We start from the raw sequence: 16,669 nt of genomic DNA, 5'->3' as shown, positions 1-16,669 counted from the left end.
CAAAGCATGGATTACTCCTGTCTGTCTCACTCAGCGTTTTCTTATTCTACAAACGGGGCCTGACCTCATTTGTTTCCCAGACACAGTTTAGATGAAACGAAACACTCACGGAGGAACAGATGTGCTTTAAAAATGGCTACGGCGGCGGGTTTACTCGCTACCATCAAGGACTGGCGTGAGACAGAAACACGAGGGGCACTCAAGAAGGCATGCATGAGTGCACATGTGCCAACACACGGGCACAGATACGCAAAGACATGCACACATACTCAGACCTTTAAATCTTTTATGTCCGTGTTGCACAAACAGAAATTGTGCATGTTGGCTGGACTGAAACAAAGGAAAGACATCAGTGATGACCCTTAAAAAACTAAATAAACCTCAATTTCCACCACATATTCAGAATTACACAAGTAACTAGAATGGCACTCAAAGCACTAGGATTAATAACATTAGATTTCTGACATTACAGAAGCGTAATTCCTTTACCCCTGTTCAAAATGTATTTTCACACTTCTGCTGAAGTTTTACTTCAGCACATTTGTTGTGTGTTGGGGGGTTTGGCTGGATGTTTTTGTGTTTTCTTTTCTTTGCTCTCCAGGTGGTACGCAAACTGTTTTTTTGTCTGTGGAGACGGTGCTGGCAGAAGAGTCCTTCACCCTCATCAGCATTATTAGCTGCACCTGTGGATGATGCTCACGTGTAAACTTAAAGACTTTCAGCTGAAGCAGATAATTAGATGGCGTTCTGCATTTAAGCCATGAGTGATTCAAGCAGAATTGCTGGGAACTCGACCTTGTGACGTTCGTTTGTGAGACACTGAGGACCGCGCCTGGGTTTGACACATCGTGCCTGTGAAGGAGGACGGGTGAGGGACACATGCTGTCAGCACACATCAGAGGTGATTGATTGTCTGAATAAGTGTTAATAGTAATTTGGTATTTTGTTACGCAGTATATTTGAACATTGATGAGAATTGTGCAGCTCGCTTCTCACAGCCGTGGCGTGCGGACTGATGATCCTCCACCTGTTGTGAGAAGCTGCTCATTTACATAAAGCTTAAATTCAGACCTGAATGTGTTGCCGATAGTGTGTGCCTTTGAAGGATATTAGTTGTAGCTGTTGACTTACCTCACCTCTTCTATCCTTCACAGAGTCAGTTTGTCGTGTCCACCTGGGGGGTGTTTGGCGGTGAATTTGAGTCCAGAAGCGCCGGGCTTCGATCCCTTTGGGCGCTGGAGAGCGCGCCGTCCTTCACTCCGCCAGACAAACCATATATTATGTTGTACACAATTATTGCACAGAAAGGGAAATAAATGTTTTGTTTTTGGAAGCACTTTCTGGTTATTTAGCGCTGGGTTCAGTCAGATGCAGGTCCGCTCCTCAACCCGCGTCGGCACATAACAACATTACAGAAGGAATTTTTATGATATTCAAAGTGAATTGCCACAATCTATGGATTTGCAAAGGTTTTAACCAAGCGGAGACATTTAGTGTGACATGCAAAACTGTATCTGTGCCCAACAAAAGCCACCCTGCTATTCCTGACTGTCAAGCTAGCTAGCTAGAGCTAGCTTAGCACAGCCATGACAATAACGTTCTGTGCCAACTTGGCTACCTAACATTTAGCTAGCTTGTTCCTTGAAAATGAGCTTATTAATTCTGTTGACAGGTAAAAGATGTATGATTATAGTGTGCATTAATCTGGTTTGCCGTGCTAAGAGCAAACGCAACATCCAGTGCTGAAAAATTAAGCCAACCCAAAACTGGCAAAACGTGCAGTTTCTTGAATTGTCACTTGAGGCTGGCTCCAAAAGCAAATCAATCCTCATGGATACCCATGTTAAAATGTACAACTCTGTAGCAGAAATAACCTTTGAGGTAAGAATTTTTAGGTAGCTCATCTGTTTAAGCTATTTAAAGCCATAAATTTATGAATAATAAGGGGAGTGGTCATTTTGAGTGGTAGCTATTGTGCTCGGTTAGCCACTAGTAGAGACCACCAGCTCGAGTTCGAACACATTCATCTCAAAGACAAGTTCATTCAGAATCAGCTACTTATCACAAATCGACTGACTCCATTTTGTTAACAGCTCATATAGCCCATAGTGTCAATGCCATAGATTTCAAGAAATTGTTTTATTAGCGTCTGTGGTCAATGGGACTGCATGAAACAGTTTTTTTCATTGCCAAGAAACTCAACGGTTATTGGACAAATGCCACGATTTTGTAGTGCCCCGGATGCTCAGTGTTTCTGGGGGTGAATGGAGCTGTGGGTGGGCCTGAACACTGGACTTCCGCACAATCAGTCACAAGGCTGAATCCTGTTTTGATTGATAGCTATTTTGAGATATGCACCATCGCGTATTTTGCAAGTGAAGACAAAAGACAAACTGTAACTTGGGATTTGCTTGGCGAAATTACTTGACCATCTCAGTTGTTCACTTGTACACTGTAAATAAAACACTCATAGTATTTCCTTGTTTCAGTTTAACATAATGTACTATGTTGGGGGAGCGGAAGTTGGGATTTTCCCAGCATGCACTGGGTAGCGTGTTTGCTGATAAACCACCAGTTAATCCCATTTCTAGCATGTTATATGGTTTACATTCATTGCTGTTACTGTCCTTTATCTCTTTTATACAGTCCACTGAGGTGCCGTTGTAACGTAAAGTATTTGTCTTGCTGCGCCATGAGTGTGAGTGTTAGCACAGCTAATGACCTTTCATCAGCATGCACACAACATTAATCTGTTTAGCATTAAAGGGCGTGGTCTCAGGGCTGCGTGGTGTTTGAGACACGGGAGCAGCCATCAAACTGAGGTCATTTCTCAGTCCATGTTTTTGCCATAACAACTCACTTGCCTGCTACAATAATCTACATTTCATTACTTTGTTCTGTCAATCTTTCATACTGTTGGCTAGGTTGGCATGAACTAGCCAGCTAGCAAGGTCCACACATGATGGCAGTCAATCCAAATATTGTTGATTTGATTTTGGCAAAGCTTGGAATTAAACAGCAGGGCAGATCAACACCCAAGATTAATTTGGTGCAAAAAAGTAGAGAAACGTAACAGATCTTTTCAGCTCTCCTGGTGTGACAAAGGCTGACTGGAAGTACTCTGACAAAAAAAATGCCTCTTGATGAAACCATCTCAGGGATAACTTGTCTGGTCAGAACTGAGTTTTGGGGATGTGTCTAACTTTGACCAGACATATAAAAGGAAGGAAAAGAACAATAAACATGTGAGTGCATGTGCAAGGTTAAGATGGCTATTGCGAGGACACTGGTCAAGTCTCTGGAAAAGACGCCTACTTGGTATGATAGGGTCACAGACCATTTTCTTGAAAAGGAACAGAAGGCAGAATTTACGTATCAATAAATTGACAAGAGCTTCCCCTCTTTGAAAGACCAGCAGCCGTCACTAGGCCATCGAGTATTGGGCAGACTTTGCGCCTGTCTGTTTGTCTGTGCTCAGCAGTAATAGCAATGGACTTAGAATAGAACAGAATAGAATAAAATATGGCAAAAATGAATTAAAAACAAATATTAAGAGCAAATATCCATGGAAAAGTACAAAACCTCAACTTACTGCTTCACCTCAGGGAGCTTTGGCGGCTGCTGTGCACTAAAACAGGTAGGTGCTAATCTACCCAGAAATCAGCAGTCCACTACTATTACTGCCAGGGTCTTCAAACTCACAGGGAGCTTTCTTGGGACACAGACCTTGGACAAGTTCAAAGATAGCTAACCTTGACCTATTCTAAGGGGTCAAACAGTCACATTCTTCTACACACTCTTCCACTGATTACTTGCTCATACGGCTGAGGGCATTTTAGCATTGCATTATATTTACATTTTAAAATGCATATGTTGACACAGGATTTGACTGATATTGTCAGTTATCAAGTTGTTTTACCAGTGAATATGGCTTTATACACCTTGAAGAAGACCATACACCCTGAGGCCGAAGGGTGTATGGTTTTCTGAAGGGTGTAAAAAGCCATATTCAATGGTGAACAACCTGATAACTATTTTATCATATACCTATAAATGATAAATGTTGTATGGTTTTCTGAAGGGTGTAAAAAGTCATATTCATTGGTGAACAACTTGGTAACGATTTTATCATATGGTCCCTCGTTAATCGCAGGAGTTACGTTCTAAAAATAACCTGCGATAGGTGAAATCCACAACGTAGTCAGTGTTATTTTTTACAATTATTATCGATGTTTTAAGGCTGTAAAATCCCTCACTACACACTTTATACACTTTTCTCAAACAGGCATTAACATTTTCTCACTTTTCTCTCCTGTGTAAACAAAGTTCAAACCTTTGTAGAAAAAACAGAATGTTTTCCTGTAAATAATTATGATGGCTTTTCGAACTAACGAATTTAATTTTAACAATCATCTATCAGGTTGGACATGTAAGAAATTATTACTAGTGACTCACCAGTATTTCACAGTTCCTCTGACCGTGCCTCTTCATCGTGGTGCCGCTCCGTTGTCCGGATCCAATCATAATTATCCAATCATATTGGTGTATCATTTACAGGTATATGATAAGTGATAATATTAATTTATTAATATAATATCGATTTATCGCCGACTTGATGCCTGACAGTAACTTTCATGCTTTTCTAAAGTGCAGTGATAAAGTTAATGACTTAAGTGCAGGTTTTAAGCGCCATAACGGTATGCGAGTCACACCTTATGCCCATTGTTGTGTATTTTCGTGCTGTGCCTGGACTGAGCTCTAATAATTGGGGAAGAGGGACTCACGTTTACTACTGTACTGTAACACGAGAAGGTTCTGCTGACTCATGGAGAGTGTGCAAAGGCTCTGGGCTGTTTTATACCGGCTGTCAACACATCGTTTTCAGAGCGCCGGGCAAACAGAAGCGCTTTGCACAGACAGACAAATGGCCACTTCACATACAATGGAAACAAAGGTGCAGGAAGCGGCACCTTTCAAGCCAAGCTGCAGCCAGCGCCACCACAACCCACCTTTGGGTGCATGTTGCTGAGCAGCTGTTTTGTAGAGTGCCACATAAGAAATATGTGCACACTGGATTTGTTCTGCAAAAAGTGCTTCATCGTAGCTCAACAATGTCAACTGCATGAAAAATCTTGAGAGCAACACACACTTTGCAGATAACGATGGTGACAGACTATGTGACTACTTTGTGGTTAGGTTTTTCTGATGATACACCAGAATATCATTGTTCATGCCATTTAAGAAAGTTGGTTGTAAAATATGTTTTCAGTCAGGTGATTTTAGGGTGATTCCTTTCAGCACACTGTGAGAGAGAACATCGCAAAAAATATGGTGGCTGATCACTCTCCAGTATCCCAGCTGACAATTCTTCCAATACTCATATTTTAACTTGATTAACATTAAAGGTTGTCTGTAACTCAGCACTAAAGCTAGTGGCTAATAATCCTACCTAAACTGGTACCAATATATACTGCTCAAAATAATTACAGGAACACAGTGTTCCTCTAAATATCTTGAGCAGTATATCTATCTGTCTACACTGCTAAAAATAAGTAGGGGAACATCGTGTTTCTCTACTTAGTTTGAGCAGTATATGTTTTAAACTGTTGATACAGTACCCTGCATAAAATTGCTATTACTGTGGCACCCAGTGCTGTTTCAACTACCTAATGTCAAGGTTCGTGCACAAGCCTTTCTCTAAACTTAACCTTAAGCCCCCGTCACGCATAGCAAGAATGTGCCCGATACGGCAAATACTGCCATAATCTGACTAAGTCGTGAGGAAAAGAGGCATGGTCTGCAGTGTCGGAGTGCAAACAGATTGCCTTGTCCAAACCTGTCAGATCGCATCCAGAGCGTATGTAGACGACACAGACTGCTGTCAGACAGCTATAAAAGGCCCTGCAGACTGCTCGATCTCCAAATGTCTGGATGGCAAACACGTGACCAGAGCGCTGTGTTCCTCACGCGGACGTGCGCACGTGTGTGTCGCTGTAATTAACACTCAGTCATGTGTGTGTGTATGCATAATGCTGCATAGGCCACTGAGCACGCGCGCAGGGTGCATGTGCGCGCACCTGCCACTGGACAGCTTCGCTCCAAAGTTTGCTGGCAGTTGGGCCATGCAGTCCCTCAGACGGAGCGCCTTTCCAGGGAACTTTCTTCTTTGCCCACTTCAGGAGCACAGCACATGGAATTAATGTTTTTCTTTTGGGTGAGAGGATTTTAACCACAGGCTGCTGTCCCAGCTTCATGTCCATGTGTGCGCTGTGAAACACTCCTAGACTGCTGTTGGAGGTGAGATTCATGTTTATTAATGCTGTAACTGACTGGCACAAGTTCCATGTCATATCTCCTACAGAGTTAGAAGGTGATGAGATCCGTTCAGCTCCGAGCCTGATGCATGCAATGACGCGTTACTGCACACCACTGAGACGCGCAGCTGCCAGTGTTATGATGGAGACAATAGTTCACATTATTTATGTCAGATTGCATCCAGAGCATGTAGCATATCTGTACTGTAAGTTCTACTGTGGATATAACAGCCTGTTCAGATATGTGGTGGCGTACGCACAGTAGCACACAGAGCTGTCGATAACAATTCATAATTATTATCATGATGAAGCATACCAGATACATTTCAACAGTTCCTTTGCACTTCGGAGGGTGGACATTATTATACGTGGCACTGCAGGTCATACTGGCAGCCTTTGCAGTGCCAGATGTATCTCGAGGTTCCCTCGTATGCACTCAAATTGTTTCGGATCCCGTTTTGTCACCATCGGAATATGTAAATTGCGGTTAGATGGTCCTCAGATAACACATGGACTGCTGTCGGATAGGTGTCCCATCTCGACTGCACCCGGAGAGTTTTGAACATGTGCATCACACTCGGGGCTGCCGGCCGATTTTGCCCAACTGTGTGGACTTCAGCAGATGGCTGTCAGAATGTTTTGGAACTGAAATCTGACACCTTTTGGATGTGTGCCGATTCATAAGTTCAACACCACTCTGCGTGATTCCGGCTATGTGTGACGGGGGTATTAGGTTTTGAGCTTGAAATTCATCATTTGCCTCCTATACAGCTCCGATGTCATGTTATCCTTCTTTATCTAGTGATAACTGAATTGAATGGAATTGAAATGAATTTATTTTGGCACACATGGATCCAAACAATTAAGAAAACATACAAAGAAAGAAAAGAGAAAATAGTCCAACAAAGAAAAAGAGAAAATGATCCAACACCGCACCCGTAATCACAACAGTTTCTTACTGGATGACCTATGAGTGAAGGGAATTTGGCTCTGTATCAATAGACACTTTGTATATTTTAAAATACCTGAATAAATCTGACTTTTAGAACATCCTGGGCTTTAGTGTGGATCATGGATGGTGGTATGCATGACACTGCACATTTAGTTAGTAAAGTTTCATGCATTTTAATACTTTTTCATCTGCTATGCAAAAAAAATCAATTGCACAGCTTTTAATGATTAATAAAACAGTCTGTGGAAGTCTCAGTTATGAAAAGAATCAATAGTTGCCACAATTGCAGGAGCATGGAACAGTGTTGCCCAAGAGGGGTGTTTGGTGAAGTGGGAGCAGGAGATTTGGGGGGGGGGGGGGGGGGGGGGGGGGGCAGTGGTGCCGAGCTTGTCCGGCAGCTACGATCCATTTAATTTCCAGCTGTGCCAACACCAACACCTCCGGCTACTGGATGATGTCTTCCACGGTTCTCCTACTATTATCCCAAGATTTATAGCCAAAATAGAGGAGAGCCGAGCTTTGTTGACATTCCCCACCCCGCACAACCTCAAATATGCAACTGACCCTGTTTCCAACCTCGTAAACTGCTCGCTCCGTCGAAAGCAACACTATGACAAGGAAAGAAATATGAAACAAGAGGGAGTTCTTTGATCTAAAAACTTGGGAGACACATGCCTGAAAGTGTGTCTGCAATAAATAAGGACAACGCCACACTATCCTGTAAAGTGCTGGCATGCAGGATTCTGACCTAAATCCAGTTTGGGTTTCTTCTTTTTTCCATCAGATTAAACATATGTGGGGTTTTAATGCATGCATTTGAAAGACAACAAAAAAGATGTTTATTAGAGGGAACACCAAATCTGCCGTGGACTAATGATATTTCCACTTGCGTTGAGTGTTCATCCATTTAAAAACCACAAAAATGCCCCAGCTGTAATGACATCACTTAACAGTCAGCGAAGGCATCTGGGCAAAACGTCTCCAGACAAAACAATCAGTGCAACAAGCCACTGATAAATAACTTTTTATTAGTTATAAATTTTATGAGTGTCTTTACCCAAAATGAGGCAAACAAATGTTATAAATAAAAAACTTTTTTTTCTAGATGTCTAACTTGCATGAAGCATCGGTTAGAAAATAATGGTTCCTGGTTAGATGCATCTCAAAGGTCAAATCCCGTTACTGAATGCTGTATTTGCAGATTCATACCAGCTTTTTTGCTACAGAGGACTGTTTTGAGAGTTCCCATGTGCTGTTCATAGTGAAGATAAATGTAGCACAGGCTAAAGGGAGGAATGCATTCAAAGCACCCTTAATTGAGCTGGATGGCCTGCAGTTATAGAAACACAGCACACAACAAGGCTTGAGCTGGCGAGATCCTGGGCAATGCCTCACACGTACACATCATTAAACCGTCTGATTTGGCCCCAGGCTCCAAAGTGGCAAAGAACACTGCAAAGACAGTGGGTATTATATTGGAAAGTTGCCTGGAAGGAGCTCCCTCTCCTTGAAAGTAAAATCCACTGGCTGTCAATGACGGGGAAGTGCTCCCATGCTGAGGCCCAATGCGTCGGCCATTGAACGGGGGAACATTCCACAGTAATTCAGTTTGACCTGAACCCAACACGCAAGCCGAGAGTCACAGAATACGAAGCGCCGCATAAGGGGAGGATGGGAACTGAGGGTTGGGTTGTAGAGGAGTGGGAGGTGATGTGACAGGAGAGGTTGAGGTCCAAATTTAAAAGCACATGTCCATCGGATCTGCTGCTTGGGTCTTAATTTTGGTAAACGTGTTATTAGTTAATGTTTTCCAGTCCTGTCTTTTGGGTAACAATTACCACTCAGTAAACCGAACTGGCACACCAATATGGCATCCAAAATCCTTCAGCACCCCTCTCCCTTGCGAGATGTTGCTTACGATTATTAAACGGCTTACCACAAAATGTAGGCCATTTCAGACTGCCACCAAACCTATCATATAATGACTTCTGAATTTTAAATCAAAACTGCCAAAATGCAGGACATATGGCAAACATGCAGAGTTGTAGATTATCTTCCAACCCAGAAGCACATGGAACATGGCAGTGTTGAGGGGGATAATAATGGGAGGGGTAGTTGCTGTGCTGTGGCTGGCAAGTTTTAATTCTATAAAATCAAATCCCTCCACTTGGCAATCCTCTAATCCAGTAATCCCCAGGTAGGTTTCAGAGGGCAGCGGGCTCAAACTGCCCAGTGCAGCAACACATCTGCCCTGGTGGTGGCATGATTTCAGTCCCCTCGTCAAAAACCCTCTCAATGAACGCGGCCAAAATCAACTGCAGCCTTTGGTAAATAAATACACTGAAGTATCTGGCAGATATGTGCCCTAGTAGGATTAGTTCCCTGGTTGATGATAGTGTTCGTAATGAATATACACTGAAAAAAGAGAATAGTTGAACCAACTTAAAAAGGCATTACAATTGGTAAAAACCTGAATGAATTAAGTTGTTTGTAAGTTAGATCAACTCTAGATCAACTCTAACTTACAAACTTACATTCAAACAACTTGATTCATTCAGTTTTTACCAATTGTAGCGCATTTTTAAGTTGGTTCTTTTTTCAGTGTACAGTGGAGTCAACATTAAATTAAACCAAATTCTGATGTATAGGAATCAAAATAGAATGGACTTGAATTCACTTATGTAACTGAGCACTGTACAAGTTTTTTGAATGCATCAGATGTTTCAATGCTCTTATAATAAATGGGCTACATACAAAAACTGTAGTAGCCAAGAAGCAATGTTTCTGTGTAGGATCTAATTTGTCCAGGTGGTTTCCATAGTAGAGAAGGTTGAATCTTCGACTGGCAACCTTCATCAAGCAACCCAGTCCAGTCGAAGATTCAAGCTTCTCTACTATAGCCAAGAAGCAGTATAGTGTACACGGACTACACTGCACTATCTCTTGAGAGAGCTGTATCTGATAATCGAAGACAAAGAACTTCATGATTGTGGTGTCCAAGGGGCCATGGCATCATACAAATGTGCATTTATTAAGTATCACAAGCTTTATGTCCTATTGCAAAATACATATTTTTGGGTCATCTGTAAACATCCAGGTCAAAAGACAAGTAGCGGTGTTGTACATCCAATTTATGTCTCTACTACTCGCTCGCTTGCTTGTAGTACGTAGGAAAGTAACATTTTGGTACTCGGTTCCTGACTGATGTTAATATAAACTGAGTATTTGGATGCACTGAAGGTGATTTTGGTGAACATAAGAAAAATATTTTGTCTTGTTTTGTGCCATATACTACATGAAAGTGCTTTACAAACAAAAGACTTCTAAGAATGTGGGAATTGTTGCATAATTTTACACTAAGAACATAAGGCTTATTTTAGTTCCTAAAATATGTTTCATGTACAGCTCCTCTTGTCCCCTTATTCCATGGCAGGTGGAACAGGATCTATGGGGTAGAGATTTCAAGAATGAGTAATTGCTGACTGGTCAAACACAAGCTTCTCCCAGCCCATGTGGAAACCAAACCTGGCTGCAAAACAATAAGTCAAATACCGAAAATGGAAAATGAAACAAAAGTAAAGACTAATGAAAATCCTTTAGCCTTCTTCATTTCATATGTTTGCAATGTGGTTTAATTAAGAGACCCACAAGGTCAGGCAATCCACCTTACATGCCTTGTCCTTGCAGCAGGTAGCTTGCAGAGAGAACATGGCTTTGCAGGCTTCATGGATCCTTCTGTTGGCCGCTCCTCCACATGTCCTGTGGGGTTCTTCCATGAATGAGGTGCAAGGGATCTGTGTGAAGCTCTGGAGTTCCTGAAGTGTGCTGAGGATTGCTGGATGAATCTCAGGAACATCTTCCAGGATTGTTCCTACTAGGGCAGTGGTGCTTGGAAATGTAAGTGGGACTTCTGTAGGACTTAGGTTCTGGATCATGTCCTACTATGACATTGTTTTGGAAAGAGGGAACAGCACACAGATTTGCATTTGTATTTCATTGCTGAGACTCTGCTCTTCAAAGTTTGGATCTTTTTTGAGCCATCAGGTTGTTGCAACCACTCGACTCTGTATGTGCATGGATTATTTAACTGCAACATTTCTGTCTTTGCATGCTTAACATTTCTTTGTTATGCTTTATTTATTAGTTTTGTCAATGGTAGTATGGCCAGAGCAGATGGTCACCCCACTGCGTCCGATCTGCTCAAGGTTTCTTCCTGTAATCAAAAACACCTGAGGGAGTTTTTACTTAACATTGTTGCCAATGTGCTTGCTTAGGGCTTGGGTAAGGTTAGACTTTACTCTTGTGAAGTGCACTGGGGAAACCTCTGTTGTGATGTAGCACAATATAAATAAACTGAACTGAATCATGCAAATTATGCAAACGAGTGCAAGGAAAAAATAAATATAAGACTACACTTCTTAAAGCAGTTCAGGTAATACTAGCATGCTTTCATGACTTTTACATAAATTTCAAAGTACTTCATGCATGATAAAAATGTGTCCAGAGGCCAGTATTTACTGTTTGGGGTAATTATGAGTAAAGTAGTTCCTAGAATATTGTTGTTAATCATTGGTGCAAAAAAAAAAAAAAAAAAAAAAGACAGTCACCCCAAAGACTTCTTGAGATGGCTTTTGCTTAGTTGGTAGTGAAGGTGTGCCTGGTTGTGTCAAAGTGTCTTTGAGCAACACCCAGAACCCAAAAGTGCTCATTGTTCCTTGTCAACTCGTTGGCTCTGCAAGCTGTCATGTGACAAACCCAAAACAATCATGCACATAGTTTACTGGAAGTGCCATAAGACATTAATCCTTGGGTTTTCCATTTATCTTGACTATTGCTGCATGTTACCCTTCACATGCAGTGCCAAACTTTGCAGGTCTTTCCAGCATGAAAGCATCCATACAGCAGATAATATATTTTTTTATTATGTTGGGAACTAGTAATTCCCAGAAGAAAGCTAAAAAAGACTGAGAATGGCATTCCCTTCTGGCATTTTGACAACACCAGCAAGAGAATGACCATACCTCCCAATTCTCTCCCATGCTCTTGTTTTTGTGTTCCCTTGCAGTTCTGTTTATAGAGACAACAAAGGCAGCTACAAATACAAAGTCAGTGTCCTAAATCCTCAATTTGACATCCCCGCTCTATTGTGTACACAATGGCGGAGAGCATCCGAACCTCTGTCTGTGTACTGTAAATATGGACAACTGTCGTCATTATCGTCACGTCAAAATATGGTCACTTGTACTACACTCGTGTTAACACCAACCGGCACTCTTGGCACAGGAAAGTCCCCATAATCCAGCTTCTCCACGACTTCACTGTACCCACACCCAGCTGAACAGTAGTCGTTTCAATGCGGGATTAGTGGACGGAAGAAACAAAATCCTAAAATGCCTGAAAGTAAGTAAAGAAAAGGCGTGGAGGGAGGGGAAACATTCCTGCACATGCAAATTCCCAGCAATGCCAGATTGTTTTAACAGCACTGAAAACACACATATCCTTTTCTGTATGAATCAGAATCAGAATAGTTTGCACACTGTGTGACCCTGTCCTGTTGCTAGTAGCAACAGGACACGCGATTTCCCTGCAACTGGCTAATCGGACTCAGTGCTGATCAGAGATCATCCCCTTCATATCTGCACTGAGCTTTTTGAAATATGGTCAGTCCACTGAGGGTTATTAGTAAAATTGTATTTGGGTCAAAGTATAGATGTCTCATGGTGCGGGGGGGGGGGGGGGGGGAATCACAAAAAAGCAATGAAGTCAGCAAGGAGTTAGCAAAGACTTACAGTGTATGTATTCTTCTGACAAAAGAGGGGTAACACATATGACATTTGTTCCATGCAGGGACAATGGGCATGCCTCACACATGCGTGAGGAGCAAACCTCACATAATAATAATCGCCACGACAGCTGCAGAGGAATTAAAACATTTATGACACCTCACGTATGCTGATGACTGTTTGCTTCTTACCCCTGTGGAGCTGCAGCATCCTGGAGTGTTCAGAGGACACACATGATAATCCACCGGTGCACGTCCTCCCCTGCTCTGCCACTGATGCCCCCCGATCCCGCAGACAAAGTTTACATCCACAAAGCAGCACTCTTAACAAATCCCTTCCTGCTGTCTAGTTGACTCAAACCGAAGCACCTCTGCACACCTCCTCAGTCCTTCTTGCTGTCTTCACTTGCTTCTTTCCTCTTTCCAACCTGCTTCTGTCAATCTGGCAACATGCACTGACTCTCCTGGTGCCCCTTGCATACGGTCTCCCCCTGCACTATGATTTCTCCCGTTGCCGACTCTCAGCCTAACATTGAACACACGCTCGGAAGCTTCTCTTCATGCACAGTGCTGTGTGCCTGCCTTCCCCGCTGTGAACCCCGCCTCCTGGCTTTCTCTTTTCTCAGAATATTGCTGCCTTTGCCTCGCTCTCTCTCATTCTGTCTGCCTCCTGCTTGCTGTCTCATTGCATCCCTCCTCCTCAGTCTGCGGGACGTTTAACATGTGTTCTGGGGGACGGCTGCTCAGCTGAAGGTGGCTCTTTCCTCAGGGGAGAAGAGTGGGGTTGGGGAAGGGGTAAGTATGAAAGGAGGAGGAGAATATTTTGGTTGAAAGGGGAGTGACAACAGTAGCGGGGGGGTGGGGGCGGTTAAGTCTAATAAGGGGATGGGAACAGGGAAGCAGCCAGCTTGTGATGTTCCACTAAATGCTTTCATATCGATGGCAATGAGAGAGACGGAAAAGGTGACAAAAGACAGATGGTGACAACCAAGAAAGAGGTAAAGAGCTCGTAAGAAAGAATGCAAGGAACATAAACAAAGATCATCAGCTTCTTGTCCACACTAAGAATCTTCTATGCAAATTTCATCTATGTGTCCTCAGTAATGGGGCTGGATGCTTGATGTTGTAATGAGTCTCTCAATGCTCTGTAGCAATGGCCCAGCCATCGCTGCCTAAGAACTGTTTGACTGGCTCCAAGACATTTCAGGCAGTGTGCTAAATCAAGTGGAACATTTCATTCACTGACATGACTGTACCAGGTTGAGGCAGCTTTCAACAAGTTGAACCAAGAGCAGTAAGTCCTAATACACAATGAATGTAACAGCCTACACCTAGGAACAGGAAGTTGCAGTAAACAATGACTGTAACAAGGCACTCCAAGGATCAGAAAGCCCCAATAAATGATAAATGGAACGGCCTACTCCAAGGAGCAGGAAGTTGCAATAAATGATGAATGGAATGGCTTACTCTGAGGAGCAGGAAGTTGCAATATCAATGAATGTAATGGCCTACTCCAAGGAGAAGGATGTTGCAATAAACAATAAATGTGATGATCTACCTTAAGGAACAGGAAGTTGCAGTAACAATGAAAGTAATGACCGACTACAGGGAGCAGGATATTGCAACAAACAATTAATGCAATGGGCTACTGTGACTGAGAAGCAAGAAGTTGCAATAAACAATAAATATAATGGCCTACTTTAAGGAACAGGAAGATGCAGTAACAATGAATGTAATGGCTAACTACAAGGAGCAGGATGTTGCAATAAATGACTAATGGAATGAACTACTCCAAGGAGCAGGAAGTTGAAATACGCAATGAGCATAATGAACTTCTCTGACTGAGAAGAAGCAGGAAGTTACAATAAAAATGAAGAAAATTAACTACTCCATAGAGCAGGAAGTTGCAATAAAAGTCACCAACAGTTTGGTGAGGAAACATTACTTGTATGATTCAGTGTTGTCTTACAATTGCATGGACTCTGGTGTAATCTGAGTACAAAATAGGCTGCAGTGCATGGGTTGTGTTTTTTCCCTTAATTATTCATGGATGTGTTTTGATCATAGCAAGAAGTAAACTAATCAGAGTATCATATGACCTCCCCTTTCAGAGACACAGTTGGTAACCAAAGTGGACTCAAGTGATAGGTTTTCTCTCAAGTTATGGGATCTGCTCCAATTCATCAGAACACACCAGCAGTCAGAAGACAACAAAGCTTCCTGAGGTGAAGCATTGAAATAATAAGGCTACAGTGAGTCATGATTGTTTTAATTTCAGTTTTCATGCACTGTGAAGCCACCTATTTAAGGAGCAGGTTTGAAAATAAAGTAGTCAACAATGAGATCCTTATTAAAGAAGACTTAATGTTCTTATGAACCGATTACATTTAGATTAATTGACTACTCGGTAAAAGTAGTTGAGATATTAATCTATAGATATTGTCCTTTGTGGCACCTGATCACGCATCATTTTTAGGCCAACATACCCATAAACAAATAGAGGAACACAACTGGACTTGTGATTTAAAGGTCATGGGTGCAGGGTGTGAAAACCACATACATGGGCTATAAGTTACCAGTGATGCATTACGCTACACACTGCTTAGTGCCAGGTGGAAGATAACATTTTGGACAATGTACTGAAGCAGAGCTCAACACAAAATGTCCATGCACAAATATTTCACCTCATCATGCAGGCAGGCCCACTGATTGCTGTGATTTACATTGAAATGAAACAAAATCCCCTAAGAATTTTCCCTATTGGGTCCCTAAGGGGAGGTGAAAGAAGGAGCAAAGGAACTGACAAGCTATGGGACAACCAAGGTAGAGATCAAGGAGTACAGAAAGTGAAAGCCAGAGGGAGAACAGCAGAAAGAAAGAAAGAAAGAAAGAAAGAAAGAAAGAAAGAAAGAAAGAAAGAAAGAAAGAAAAGAAAGAAAGAAAGAAAGAAAGAAAGAAAGAAAGAAAGAAAGAAAGAAAGAAAGAAAGAAAGAAAGAAAGAAAGAAAGAAAGAAGAGAGAAGCGCTTGGGTGTGTTTGAGACGAGCGATGGACTCGGCTCCAGCCCATCTGCTACAATCACAATCAGTCTCAGCTGAATGGCTGTGACAAACTGCAGCCTGGAGCCCAGAGCCTCAACCAGTCCGGACAACTGCATGGGCCAAGGGAGATGAGAAGGGGGAGACGGAGAAAGGAGGGGATACCCTCTATTGTCTGCTTCCCAATAGGACCAGTGGAAGAGGGGGCGGACACCGGAGGGGTGAAAGGGGAATTAAAAGGGTCCCGGTGACAGGAGCTCTCAGTTAAAGAGGGGAAAGAAAGGACAGGGCTGACTTGGAGCCAGGGCCATTGCTGCCACTTTGCCCGGCATTGACTGTCACTAATGTCCTAAATGAACAATGACACTAACCATGTGAGAAAATTAGTTTGCAAACTGCCCCATTAGTTTGAATAGGGCAGTCGGAGGTGGCGGCCAACTTTGGAAAAACAGGGATGAGCAGTCACTTAGAGGGTTTGGAAGACGACCGCGGTGCGGGTGGCGAGCTGCGAATGTCTGCCGTCACCCATCACGAGTCATATCCTGTCACTCTGATTTCAATCATGACTCGTAAAACTTCCAGCC

General features: G+C 42.5%; 1 protein-coding gene across 5 annotated transcripts in view; it reads right to left on the bottom strand.

The window, feature by feature from the left end:
* Positions 1-16,669, bottom strand: part of LOC117517618 (nck-associated protein 5-like) — a 372,045-nt gene that overhangs the window by 213,614 nt on the left and 141,762 nt on the right. The window contains exon 1 of one of the 5 annotated variants that reach the window (XM_034178728.1): positions 13,241-13,768. The exons of the other annotated variants lie outside the window; for them this stretch is intronic. The gene's annotated coding sequence lies outside the window, so the exon portion shown is untranslated. Of the gene's footprint in view, positions 1-13,240; positions 13,769-16,669 lie in introns of those variants that run through there. 5 annotated transcript variants of the gene reach the window in all.

This window comes from Thalassophryne amazonica, chromosome 1, assembly GCF_902500255.1.
Source record: "Thalassophryne amazonica chromosome 1, fThaAma1.1, whole genome shotgun sequence".
Classification (NCBI taxonomy): domain Eukaryota; kingdom Metazoa; phylum Chordata; class Actinopteri; order Batrachoidiformes; family Batrachoididae; genus Thalassophryne; species Thalassophryne amazonica.
Note: the sequence above shows the minus strand (reverse complement) of the source record. Positions and strands in the feature narration are given on the sequence as shown.